General features: G+C 39.5%; 2 non-coding genes across 2 annotated transcripts; both read left to right on the plus strand.

The window, feature by feature from the left end:
• Nucleotides 1-10,811: 10,811 nt before the first annotated feature.
• On the plus strand, nucleotides 10,812-10,883 carry Trnaq-cug (transfer RNA glutamine (anticodon CUG)). The gene has a single exon. It is a non-coding gene; the product is annotated as a tRNA-Gln (tRNA).
• A 2,956-nt stretch (nucleotides 10,884-13,839) lies between these two features.
• Nucleotides 13,840-13,911, plus strand: Trnaq-cug (transfer RNA glutamine (anticodon CUG)). Its single transcript has one exon. It is a non-coding gene; the product is annotated as a tRNA-Gln (tRNA).
• Nucleotides 13,912-14,453: the final 542 nt, after the last annotated feature.

Consider the following 14,453-nt stretch of genomic DNA (forward strand, 5'->3'; position numbering starts at 1 on the left):
GACAACTAACATAACTGAAGGAAATGACCCACATAAGAGAAAATGTAGGACTCTTGGTAAACTTGTGCTAACGGTGCTGCTAACTTGGGTTGAGTGCTAACACGAGAAAACTGTCGTTTCAACCCGAATGGACCTCTGTTCTTCCCTCTAGATCCACTTTCTTTCAAGGTCAGCGAAGTATAGCCATCAAATTGGAGATTCGTAAGAAACAGCTATCAACATCTACATTGCAACAATTCTAGTTCAAATAATAAACAGCCTCGTGAGATTTGATAGACAGATAATACTGCTGATGATGATGCTTCATCTTTTCTCAATGACCTTCTAGGTCATTTCGACCTTCAAATGGCTTACTTTACCTTCTGATACCACATAGTTAGAATCTTTTGGACTGCTTCATTTTTAGTAACTTTCTAACCTGCATATCAATAAATATTCATATACTCATTGGGTATATGGTTTATTTCGTAGTTAGTTCCTAAATGCGGCTTCCATCAAATGCTGCAATGCATTCTTCAATCCTGATGCCATCAACACAAATCAACTTTTTTACGACTCGTGTGTGTGTTTTTTCTCTGCTTTCCTCCGAATATAAATAGTGACGCTGGTGCGCATCTCATTTCCTTTGCCTCAGTTACATCAATTTGTCCTGCAATAAATTACATTCTAATGTTGCCATCAAAGAAAACAAAAAAAACCCTCCTGCGGTAGGCAGTTTCTACTCCCAACCGGAGAAAGAACCACACACACATACGTAGTCATTCTCGCATAGTAATTACAACATTTAAATGCAACATATTCCTGCACACTGCACACGTTTGCACAATAGCGACTCAGTTTTGAGACTAAATTTAAATGGATTATTGCAACCCACAACTGCAGCATGATCATCACTAGCGAGTCTTTGCTGCCGCTATAGTAGGAAGGTAAAAAAAGTTTATAGAAATGCCAGATATAAAATAAATTTAAATTGAACTGATGTGCGTAGCAGTGAAACAGGGCTCAACAAGAGAAGAAAAGATGCAAAAAAAAGGAAACCACCTCGAAACATACAACAAAATCACCGCAAAATGGCCAATGCAGCGAGAGTATGATGAGCCCTAGGGGCTTCATTTAAATTAATATCTTTTTCTACGGTGTGGCCCTTGCTGTGGCCCCTTGCATCTGCGTCGTGTTTCCTCACACCGAGTACTGTGTGTTTACTCGTCTCATCAGTAGGTAAATGGGGTGATAGAGTAAGGAATTCGTTTTGTGTCGCTTCCCCTTGGTTTTCCTTCCATCCCATCGCGCTTTTGTAGAATTCCTCATCAACCTTTTTTACTGGAGTTACTGTTTGAACATCGAAAACGGAATAAAATAGCCAACAAACAAAAAAGCCAAAAAGATCAAAACTGCACATCAAACCAAAATTCTGCTTGCACACATATGGATGCTAAAAGAAAGCTGCAATAAAAGAGGCAAAACCGAGAAAACCTCATATGGTGGAAATTTAAATACAAACCAGTACCGAAACGGGCCACAACCGGGTTCGATGCACAAAACGGCTCCCAAAAAAACAACAACACAAACCAAAAACACAAAACATCGGTAAGAAACAAAGGAGAGGAGGGATAGTAGGAGTGGGAACCTGGTAGGGTAGTAAGGAAGTACGAAGTACAACACCGATTCTACACAGACAAGCAATAATGCAGGGAGTAGGGAACCGTGGGTTCGTGGGTTCGTCCATACAAAATTTCCATGCACCACCGGCAGCACATAAATCCGTCTCACATGGTGTGCAGCCAGCGAACCGAAAATGCATCAAGTGACTTGAAATATTTATAGATCCTTTTGCCCAGACCTCCCCGGACCGGCGTTTCACCGGCCTGGGGCCCCTCTTGAAAATGTGCGTAAATATTTTTGGAAATTTATGAAAGGAAACCATCATTCTCATCATCGCCGTCGTTGCAGTCGTCGCCGTCATCGGCCGGATCTTATTTATATCGAAAGTGCATGCACACACATGCTGGTTAGGGTCGTAGATTTTTATTTATCGGCTCTGCCAAAGGGATGCGTTAACCGTTGCCGGTTGATGTTCTAAAGTTGGATTGGGTTTCATGTGATCTGTAAATTGTATGCGTTTGCATGAGGTTGATGAAGGACGGAGAATTCGACCGAGATACAACGCCGAGAGTGACGATAGTTTGAAACTTTCACTTGTGCTGAAAGTGAAGCGTTGTTTTAGACACTGTTTGGTGAAAATAAGTAAGTTATTGAATCACGAGAGAAGAGATTCATCCAGAACAGACGTTGAATAGTGATAAGACATTGAATTTTAATCATCTTAACTCATGAAGTCTCTAGAGTCTGTACGAAATATGCACGAAAGAAAGAAATGTACGATTTGCGAAAAATAGGATCAAAGAATAAATATCATCAGAAGGGCATCGCAAGCTTAAGGAGTGTATTGAATATTTGGAAATAAAATTTATCTCCTCCACCCTGCTGTATATTCAAAGTAGAAATTCCATCCTGGTAGCTTGAAGCAAATTATTAACCATTAAATTCCCGAGTCCCATAACAAAGCTATATTCCCAACATTGAAAGCTTCTAAGCCTCGCATTATGGGTCAGTGACAAACCTCCCCAGAAATCATGAACATCAATAGTTTGGTTTGGTTTCTATAGTTCAGATTTTACTCGCGATGCGTACACCCGACTCAACATGCGAGGCAAATAGGATCGGATTGAGGATCAATGCGATGAAGACAAAATATCTGCTTGCCGGAGGCACTGATCGTGATAGAACCCGATTCGGAAGCAGAGTATCAGTTGACAGCGACGATCTTGAGGTGGTAGAGGAGTTCTGCTCACCTTGGTACGATCGGAACTTCGGACAACAACTTAAGCAGCGAAATCCGAAGGCGCATTGTTCAGGGGAATCGTGCCTACTACGGACTCCACAAACTCCTGCGATCCAGAAGACTCCAACAACACACGAAATGTACGACTTACCGCACCTTGATACGTCCGGTAGTCCTCTACGGGTACGAGTCTTGGACTATGCTGACGGAGGACGCCAATGCACTCGCCATTTTCGAACGACGAGTGCTAAGGACGTTGGCTGGAACACATTATGAGGATACCGGACTCATGCCCCACCAAGAAGGTGCTCGTCAGCGACATACTCGGCACAATGCGTAGAGGAGCACAACGAGCTCGTTGGCTGGATCAAGTGGAGTCAAATCTATCGGAGATCGGATGCAGCCGTGGATGGAGATCTGCAGTCCAAGACCGAGTTTCGTAGGAACTAATAGGCGACTTGGCCATGTCGACGCAATGAGCTTAATCTTGAGCAGGTCAAGAAGAAGAACCGACGATTATTTCAAAAGAAGTTTTACTCTGTTGGGTCCAAATCTCAGCTCAGCTCAGAAAAGATGCATTCAAGTGTCCTTCGTTCTGATTGTCTTGACTAAAATGCGAAGCCGAATCGATCGTGCAGAATATCAATTGATGGTGACGATGTCAAAGTGGTAAATTAGTTCGACAAGCTTGAGACGATGGTAACTTCAAACAACGTAAGCATCATCCATTGTCGAACGGCGGGAGCTAAGACTTGTTTTTGATAGTATTTATAGCTGAAGAAGTATGACATTAGATAAGAGCTAGCTGAGCTGTCCGACGATGTGAGAATCCTGGTGGTAGTCAATGTTAGAAGGATACGTTTGTTGGGGCACGTGATGAGGATGAATCCTGTCGGAGTTCGGATGTAGCCGTGGGTACAGGACTGCATTTCTAAACCGAATTTCTTGAAAATGAATTGAAGACCTGGCCATGTTACCTACACATGTCTCCGAGCATGTCAAAAAGAAAAAGTTTTATTCTGATGCAGATTTCGATCTGAATGTGTAATTTGGTAGCTTCGATGCTTTTTTCCGTTTGTACCTTAGCGAAGCCTAATTTACATTGAACCACTTTCATAACCTCTCAACACGCAATACAATAACAAAAAAACATCTGTGATAAATCCTCATAATTCGTACGCAGCAAAACACGTTTTCAATCCTCAAAAAAATTCGTACGCTTCAATCGCTTCCGGGCAAAGAAAGGAAAAATTGCAAAAGCAAGCCTCCGTCACAATAGTAGCCATCAAAGTGAACATAAGCTTCTGAGCACGTACGAACGATTTCAGGTGAATTAATGCGTTGCCACTGTGTAGAAGAAGAAAAAAAACCCAGCAACAAACACGCAACATGGTTTATCTTCATTCCTTACCAATCCGTACCAGAAGGGAGCAATCGAGGAAGAAATATATTCGACTCCGGGTGCGTGCCGTGAACAAAGGAAGCAACAATTCGATCAACAACATTATTAGAGCAAAACGTTCTCTAATCGTGAGTTGGAATGCAGGCCTTTGAATTATGTGCGCTGAAAGATTGAACATCTTTCAAGAAAAGTTTGCTTTCGGCTCGAACCGTTTGGGAATATTCCTCCTTCCTAAATACACAGTGATTAGCATTGGGGTCTCCTTTTCCGAAGCGACTCATAATGTTTTGCAAACGCAACCCGGATGCTTATACGAATATTATTTAACTTCGTTTCCGAAAAAGGGATTATTTGGGAAAGGGTTTGCGAATTAAACCCGGGATCATGAGGCATAGCATCCTTTTGATGTATCATCTCTCATCTTTGGAAGGTAATCAATATTTAGTTCATTTATTGGGAAATTTCTGTGAACTGACCCTTGCGGATCCCGCACAAAGTTCCCTCGTAGTCAAATATTTTGGGATGGAATATTAAGTAATTATGATTTGTTGGCCACATATTTGCATTTTCCCTATCAGGAGTCCTTGCGGGAGTTATGGGTTTGGAAGGTTTCTTGGAATAGATAATGTATCTTTCTCATATCCCTAACAGCTTCTGGATCTTTGATATATAGCTGGAAGGAAAACTGGAATATTTCATTGAGGTGTCTTTACCCTCAATGCTAAGGAAATTCTTAATCTTATAATCTTTCACCTTACTAAAGAACTCAATGAAGAACTTCCTCTTACGCTACCCGATTATACACCAATTTAGTATCAAATCAATCGATTAGGTCCCCTTCTGTTTACGTGCCGCGTGGTTTGTAACGATTGCGATACGAACATGAATCACATGAATCAACTCATGCTCCGGTTGCTGACCACCGTACTAATTAGAGCAGTTTTTCCATACCAGATTTTCCTTTTTTCCCATTCTTATGCTGATTTCGTTCTACAATTCATCGGAAAAATAAAGGCGCCCACAAAAACGCGAAATGAAGAATAGAATGAATTATGTTGCTGGAGGATGGCTTGGCTCCATCAGCAAAAAAAAAGCGAATAAATTAAATCGCATTACAAACGGTCTCGCATCTAATTACAATCCACCGCATGGAGGTTGGGTTTTAGTTTTCCTCTCTCTCTCTCTCTCTCTCTCATTCTGCTATTGCTTTCCCTTGTCTTCCCTCCATCGAGGTATTCATCCATCGGAACTTACGTACGCCCGCAGCATAAAAATGCATAAATATTTGACGGATCATCTCCCGGTCGTCTCCACACATGCGAACAGGACCGTTTGTTTAAACAGCCACAAGTTACAGCAGTTTCTTCGTTGGTGGAGTGTAGCGTAGCTGGTAGGGAAATGCGTTAATGAATTTCCGTTCCACCGCATTTGGCCACGGTGTGCATTTGCTCTGTGCTAGGGAAACATTAGGGGTGCGAGGATAGCGTATTCAAATCGTGTGGTCTGCTTTTTTTGTTGTTGCCAAATAATTTGTCATGTGGAACAAACGTTTTCGGCCCAACAAAAAACCGAAAACAACAAAGGTACCTGCAACACACATTAGCAGTGGGTTTATGTATATGAGAGTATGAAATTGGTGTGAAACAGTTAAAATAAGAAACGAATGGCAGCTCCATTATGCTGAAAACGGAAATGAATGTCAGGCCACGAACGAAAAGCCTGACTTTATTTGTTCCTGTCAGGTGTCAGATCAATTTCTGATAAATCTGGTAAGGTACGAAGAATTTTTGCTATCAATTTTTAGTCATTTTATTTTTAAAAGGCTGGTATGTTCACTGAATTAACTTGTGGATGCTTCGATGCAGACAATATGGTCGTGTTATGCCCGTTAAAACGATCGTTGATAAAATGATGGAAAGCTAGTTAACTCGTGTAATCGACGAAATCAATTGCAAAACAGAAAATGTTTGCCCAAAGATTCAATCTAAATTGCAATGTTTAGCAATGATTCGTGCTTGAGTTTGAAGCGCACAGACTATTTTTAGTTTATTGTCTATTCAAGCTATGTTGGAATCATCGGAGCCGTACAAAGTCGTTTGGAGCCGTTTGGAGCCGTTTGGAGCCGCCCGGAGCCACCAGTCGGCAGTTCAGAAACCGTCAAATTAGTTGAGGTTGAAATGAATTGAAATTCCGCAGCACTTCAAATACCATGATACGGTGATATAACCTATTTTGGTGCTCTATCATCTATCCGGACGGCTCTGACACCTTCAACGGCTCCGGCTGCCGACTAGCTGCTCCGAACGGCTTCAAACGGCTCCAAACGGCTCCTGCTGTCAACTGGCAGCTCCGGACGGCTCCGGACGGCTCCGAACGGTTCAGGCGGAACCGTTTTGATTTGGTTTTGATTTTGACGGTATCGAAGCCGGAGTTACGATGCTCGGAAGCGTTTCGAAGCCGTGGGTGCGGTTCCGAGATCTCATCACTACTAGTTAGCCCGTCCTGACGACAAGGCCAGGTTGCCAGTCTCCAGGACAAGGCCAGAAAACTCGATTCAGAACTGCAGTCCTCCTGATCTGCAGACCTGATGCAGCTAACGAGTTCGAATTTCTCCTCTATGTCGAATTGGTCGCTGATAAACACCCTCTTGGAAGGTTATGATTACGACCTTCTCATTGATTGCCCGAACCATAGAGTCCTTCCGGCTTTGGTTGCCGTCAGGAAATCTACATCATCCAAATGCTCAGCTAGTTTGTGGTTCATATATCGTGTTATATTTTGCAAAAATCTTTAATACTATTGTTCTATGCGCTGGTCTTATTCCGTCTAGAATAGGAACATGCAAATCATTGAAGCTAAGTATTACATTGAGAATTACGGTTTTTATTGCCCTGCTGCATCATCATCCATGCCGGAGCGACCCTAGAACATGAGGCGAATTTATAGTCCAACCTATCTTCCAAAAGGACAGTACGCGCACTTCGGAGACAATATTCTTTGCGTGTCAAATAGATGAATGTGAAGTGTGAAGTGAATGATGTGTAATTTTTTTGTTTATGAGCAGGAACAGGCATGATCTTTGCTTGGAAGATAGTTTCTTGCAACTGATGTTTTTCCAAACCTTTTCCATGGTATTTCCACGGTCCAGGAGTTTCCAACGTAACCTTAGAATCGGGTAAACCTTTCGTTGCTTCAGCTATCAGAGCATTGGATGATGTTACTGTTCGATATTTGGTTGCATAGAAGGGCAGGTGCTTCAAGAGATGGAATTTGAAGATTCAACCCACCACGGGCTCGCGGAAGAGCCATCTGTTGTAGGAGTACTCTTATTCCTCCACTTGCATCCCAAAGGAAGCTGCCGATGAGTGAGGTGATCGTAGCGAAATCCATCAAGTGAGAACCACATATCGAAGGGTTATTTTTTGGCACAGGTTTCGGTTCCTAATCCTGTGGTAGCGTGTATTCGCGGTTCGAAAAAGGCGTTCCTCATTAGGATAGTCCAGGACCCGTACCCGAAGAGGACTACTGGATGTATCGTATTTAGACCTTCAAATACATTGAAGAGCTAAGCAAGCACGATGTAGCGTTAATATCTTCTAGATCGGAGGAGTTTGTGGCACGACGATTCAGTTAGATGTACGCCTCGCCCACCGCCATGTATGAATAAAATCACCAGAATAAAGATATGTCCGGGACAAATCTCATTGAAGCCTTGATTTCATGGTATCTCAGCAGATAGAACGTCATACGTATTATTCGTCCTAAAGCTTAACCTGGTTATATGATGGATGGATGTCTGAATTAACGGACAAATGACGGTTTTCAGATACTAAATAGAATTTAAAAGACAAAACTCGACTAAAGTCGACTCTTCCAAGCGTAAAAGAACTATATTAACAATATATTAATCTTTATTGGGTTACAGCAAGACATTGATGATACATATTGATGGAAATATTTGTAGACTTTTAGTATTCAAAGTTGCGTGAAAGTGGTATCTTTCATGAACCTAGCATATTTATTGTTATCTGTGTGCGTTATTATGTATTAATTTTATAAAAATAGCTCTCTTCTAATGCATAACGCTATTAAATCAATTGTTTTACGATTGCTTGTATTAATTTCACTTTCCAATTTAGCAATAATTATATGTTTATTTACTCACCTCAAAGACAGCTTTCCTTCTTGTTCCTGTTCTAAACGCCATGTCATCATCATCAACGCCATCACCATAATCATCATGATGTATTACGCTAATTAAACATCTTTCCAGCCGCCTGTTTGCCAGCTTCACATTCTCTCTCCGCACCACAGTATCAATAATGCTGCACGTTGAAGCTATTTCCATTTGTTTTCACTCTTCCTTTATCTCCTCGCTCGGAGAGTGTGCTGTTACATCAGCAAGATGACAAGATGCACACGACACAAAGCGCACCAGCGAGCTACCCTTATCAGTCTCACCCTCCCACCCGCCTTGTGGTGTAGCAAAACGCGTATGAATGCCGATTCAACCGTGGGTCAGCTTCACTTACAACTCATCCCTATCACACCATAAGCATAACCAGCACCTCCGTGTGCTGGGATATTGAATTCCGAGCCGACAAAATAAACAGCCCGATGCAAAACCATCGTATCCCGGTTCCCAGAACGAGGAAATACCAACGTTGGTTGGGTTTATGTTGGTTTTGCTCCATGCCGCCTTCCCATTGGAACCCTGTCCGCTATTGGATGCCCCTGTGAGGTGAGGTGATGGGGTAAAGGTGGGTTATTTATGTATGTTAGTATGTTTTGGTAAAATGCAATGCGTGAACCGAACCGTGGCCACCTTGTGCACATCGTGTGAAACAATTGTGTCCGGCGTGTAAAGTGTGTTTGTTCTCGAAAGCCGTGTGTGTGTTTGTGCGTATGTAACACGCATGGTTGACGATTGTGCATCGCGCGACAAATGCATCAAAATCCTCCCCATGCGCACACACACACGCACAAGCAGTCGGGTTCCCTACACATATATGTTTGCCGAACCCTTCTCGATGAAGATGATGCTTCACGGTTGCCAGAGTTTTTGCCGAAAAACAAGAAGTAAAACAGTGCCGAATAGAAAGAATTGAAGGGCACCGAAACGAAACATGAAAAGGGTTTTCTTTTTTTTCTTGCTTTTGTGCGGGCTAAGCCATGTGCGACGTAAATTTTTGTGTGCATATTATATGCCGCATGTTTTTGCTGTTAATATTTTGCACGGGTTTTATTAAACGTTTTTAAGCAAAGAAATTTTAACAGCTTTTTGAGAAATGTAATAGTTGCAAATAAATTGATTCAGGCATGTGATATTCTTCTTAAAGTTCAGTGGAGTTTACTTTAAGGACGTATACGGTATGATAACATTATTAATAGTAAAAAAAACGTACTCTAGACAGGCTTAACGAGAAGAATTATGTAAGAAAAACATACCACTAGCAGACATAATAATTTCCGCAAGTTTTTATAGAATTTATTAAAAGAAAAATTTAAACAAAACAAACGTAACACTCGTCATACAGCGCATCATAAAAATTAAAACTAATTAGCAGACACTGTGTCACATTAGCATACATTTACATTTTTCATATAAAAGGAGACAAAAGTTGTTCGTTTGTCAAAAAAAAAATGCAATCATTTTAGCATTAATTTAGAAAGTTGATTCAAATTATTTTGAAACTTAAAAAATGCTGCATGCTGCATATTGTTACACCTAAAACCTTACCCTAAAAAATATGTAAAAAAATTTATCTTAAAATTCTCATAAAGCAAAACATCTGGAAAAGGAGGTTTGGTCAGTTATACTTTATTCATTTATTTATTTTTAGTATGACGGCTAGATAACCAGGAAATTTTCTTCCCGTCAATGTATTTTATTTATTTTATTGTTTTTTAACTCCAATATGACAGTTCATAGTCGTATGATCAACACCGCGTGTTTTAACTGTTTTAAAAAATCACAAAGAATTTAAATCCTAGATTTTCCCTTATCCCGAGCATTGAAACAAGTCAAAAGAATAAACAAAAAGAATTAAAACACAACGGTTGCCACAAGCAGACATGCCCTTCATGTACTGGCCTGGCCGTTTGTTATGATTTAATTCATTTTTAAAACTTTCCTTTCAAAGTGTCAATTAGGAACACTAAAGTAAAAATTCGTTGCTGGATCTTTGCAATTTATAAGATAAAAATTAGGAAAGTTCTCTCAAGCTAAAAGATTCTTCAGATAGTGACAGAGGCTTGTGTTGAATGTTTCAGCTCAGTTTAAGACAAAAGTAAAATAAATAACTTGAAATAATTTTTAAAAACCATTCTCGAATACATTCTTAAACACTCATAAGTTCCTTCTTTCTTGATGTTTATGGGCGCATATTCATTTCAAAGTTGAACGAAACATACGCCTCTCAAAACTAGCAAGTAAGTCTAAAATTAAAAATTATCACATTTTGCTGAAGAATACAGGGCATCATTATCAGCGATGAGGAAAATTGATATGAAAATTATTCCTTATAGCATGTGCACTACATGTAGATGCTCCCGGCTCATCACCAAGGTTCCATGGTGTAATGGTTAGCACTTTGGACTCTGAATCCAACGATCCGAGTTCAAATCTCGGTGGAACCTGTGAACAAAGAAATTGATGTGGATGTTTTTGAGGAAGATAGAGAATAAATCTTCGTTTTTGAATTACTATTCCATCCTTTTATACGATTTGATACGTCACGAAACACAGTCCTTAAGTTAATTTATGTTAAACTACTAAGTGCTGTGCTAAGTAACTTAATTTATTAGAGTAACTTAAAACACTTGGGTTAAGTTATGGTCGGGATTAGGCAAAGAATAAGGAGGAAATGCCTTATCAATATGATTATAAAATTTATTCATCAAAAGCGGTGTTGACAATACAGTACTGGACCTTCATAATTAATTATAAATAAATAAATTAATTAAAACATTTGGCATTTAAAAACAAAAGAATATATACCTTAATAAAAAATTTTAAAAATTTAAAATAAAGACAAGAAAACAAAGAGAGTATTTTCCCAGTACATTTAAACGAAAAATGGGACTGTTATCAATTTTATTTTTTACTTCACGCCAAATACACAGCCACACATTTTCTACACAAAAATTGAATTTCTGTAGCTTCGATCGTTCAGTAGATATTTGTTTTTATTTTGTTGTTTCTTTCACTTTTACACCGTAAAACGTTTTGCCTGCCGGCAACAATGTTGCACAGTGCTGCTTGGTATCGAAAATTGCATTGATGGATGGCACCTATCGCGCGTTACATGCGCCTGTAGAATGGAACTGCATGGCTTTCTCGTACTAAAGTGGGACGACGAAAGGAAACACGACAAACAAAACAAAAAAAAAACTTCAATTGCACTCGGGGATGGGTTATTTGATAAGAGGTAACACATAACCACACAAAATGCATCACGTAAAAAAAACCCGTTGTTAACGCTTGTTCTGCTTGTCGTCTCCGAAATAAAAAAAAAAAAAAACGCATATGCATATTTACCTTTTGCCATGTTTCATTCTCACTTTTTGCAACAGTGGTTTTATTTTAATTTCTTCCCTTTTTAATGCAGACTTTTTCGATTTTTACCGCACTTCTTTGTTTGCGAGTGTTGGGCTGGTGACGAAAAAAGTGCATCCCAACAAGCAAAACCCCATTTTTAGCTTCGTTGCTTCCTTTGCTTTACTTTTCTCTTTCTTTCTTTTTTTTTTTGTTTACTGTTGTCCAGGTGATACAGGTGGAAAGGTAGCGGAAAACATGTGAAAACTCATGGTCGGCTCTTCAGAATGCTTAATGTGTACCGGGGGCTGACCGAAAATGTATGGCACTTTGTTCTTTTCCTTTTCTATATGCTCTTCACTTTTTTGTGTTTGATTTTCTTTGTTGTTTGCGTTTGTTACTTCTTGAGTAGAACATGCATGAAGAAGGTGCACCATGGGAGTGGAGAAAGTAACGAACAGAATTTAATTTGGTTTTGTGTAGAATTCAAAATGAATAATTATGAATAATAAAATTTAGTTCTCTTCTATTACATTTCTAATATTTTTAAACAACTAATATGATAATTTTGATGATATCTTTAATTAAGAAAGCGTGAATTTTTGTTGCTTGAATGAATTTCATTCTTCTAATCAAATTTTTAATATTCTTTCTATGTTTTCTTATTATATTATATTTATTTTCTTTTATGTTTTTCTTTTTCTTTATGTTTAAGATTATCTTATTCGCTTTATTTTGCTGTTTGAAATTTAGCATTTAGAAGCATTCATAATCAAATATGTAATTGTTTTACGTAGATTTTTCCGTTATCCCATTGTCTTAAGCCTTTTTGCTGCACTTAAATTGTTAATATTTATTTCCATCTTGTACACATGGAAAGCAGCCTGTAAACGAAAAAAATCCCCCTACCTTTTGCTTGAAAGGGAATGAAACAGCATATATAAACGATAAGGCTCAATATGTGCATACGTACCACCGGAACGTAAAACATATTAGCCCAAATGCATCACAGCATACAAAAAAACGAGCCAAAGAGATAAAAAAAGCAACCAATATGCTGTTCTCAATATAGCAAAAACTTATTTTTTTTGTCGGATTCCCATAGTTGCCGGTTTCGGCCGGTGCACAGAAACATAATGAAATTTGTTTTCGTTTGCATTCTCCGTTGAGCTTCGTTCGCTTCTCTTTGGGCCTCCCGGTGGCCATATTTGGAGGAGAGCTCATACAATTCATGCTCAAAAAAAGAAAGAAACACGAAATGTAACATGGAAATTGGAAGCATCGTGTGGATCGAGTGGAACGATCGTCAGCAACAACCAAATAGTTCTACTTTTTTTGTTTTCTTTCCTGCTTGTGTAGTGTAGAATGACTTGTTTTTATTAGTGGTTGGATATTCGTTTTGTAACAGGCGCCCAGTAGGAACTGTTAATGCACCCGGTAATTAATAGTTTCCTGCTGTTTTGTTGTAATGCACCGTTGCGAGGGCATCCGGTCATCGTTTAGAGACGATAATGAAGGCAAAAGGCTTCTGCCAATGATAATTGTGCCCTTATCATCTGTTTGATAACGATCATTTCGAGCTGGTGGTGGGTAAAATATTCTCTTTGCTCATCAAAAAATAGGAAACTAACTATCGTACCAGTTGCCGGTCACTTTGCCAAACGGTTCCCTCATCCAAAAATATCATCCCTATTCCCACCCCAATTTTCTGCCTCACGCCAAAACATGAGATGAGATTGAACGAGAAGCTCGTGAAAAAGTGAGAGTGCGCTTTTTGCAAGGACAGATGGACGCAATAGGTGAATGCCAACACATCCCCCGCTCACCGAGCGTTCGTGGTCGACCTGCATTAGACTCGACTGTGGGGAGACTGTGTTTGTTGTGTTTCAAAAATAGTTTTGCAAAACAAACCTGGGTAACGGGCGTACCGGCCAAACGACTCTCACCCCCTGAGACTGTGGTCGACTGAGCTTGAACTGGTGCCGGTGGTTGGGTTTTCTGTTGGCAAGCTGGTTTGCAATGGCACGTTTTCGGTTCGGAATAAGGCATTGGTAAGCGGGTTCCATGGTGTAATGGTTAGCACTTTGGACTCTGAATCCAACGATCCGAGTTCAAATCTCGGTGGAACCTACGACTGGTTTTTTGATGAAAACTTAACGTAAAATAGGAATAAGCAGGGGGGGGGGGTCTTTAGAGTGAACATAGTTTTTGTTTTGTATTTATTTAAAAGTTGTCATATTTCACGCGAGTTGTCAAAATCAACACGCGAAGCTTCACCTCATACCCCGATACAGTATTGAGAGGAACGATTGTATCTTTAAATAATAAGTTAATGGTTAATTAACAATCTAAGTGATAGCAATAATTTTATACACATTTTAAAATAGTCTAGCAGCGAATACTACTTAAATAAATAATAAATTCAAAACAGAACGATTTTAATAACACCATTAAAAATCAGGTTTATCGATGTTTTTTGTGTCAAAAATCATTTACTAATACGAATTATTCTTCTGCTATTCTTCTAATACTAATTATTCTTCTGATCTTAAAACGCCGATAGATGGACGAATCTTTTTCTCAACGCTAGCTGCCAAATCGCATTTCAGCTGTGTGAAACTGAACTTAACACGTCTAAACGCGTTATTTTAAGATGGAATTTTTCTAAGTGC

This window comes from Anopheles maculipalpis, chromosome 2RL, assembly GCF_943734695.1.
Source record: "Anopheles maculipalpis chromosome 2RL, idAnoMacuDA_375_x, whole genome shotgun sequence".
Classification (NCBI taxonomy): Eukaryota; Metazoa; Arthropoda; class Insecta; order Diptera; family Culicidae; genus Anopheles; species Anopheles maculipalpis.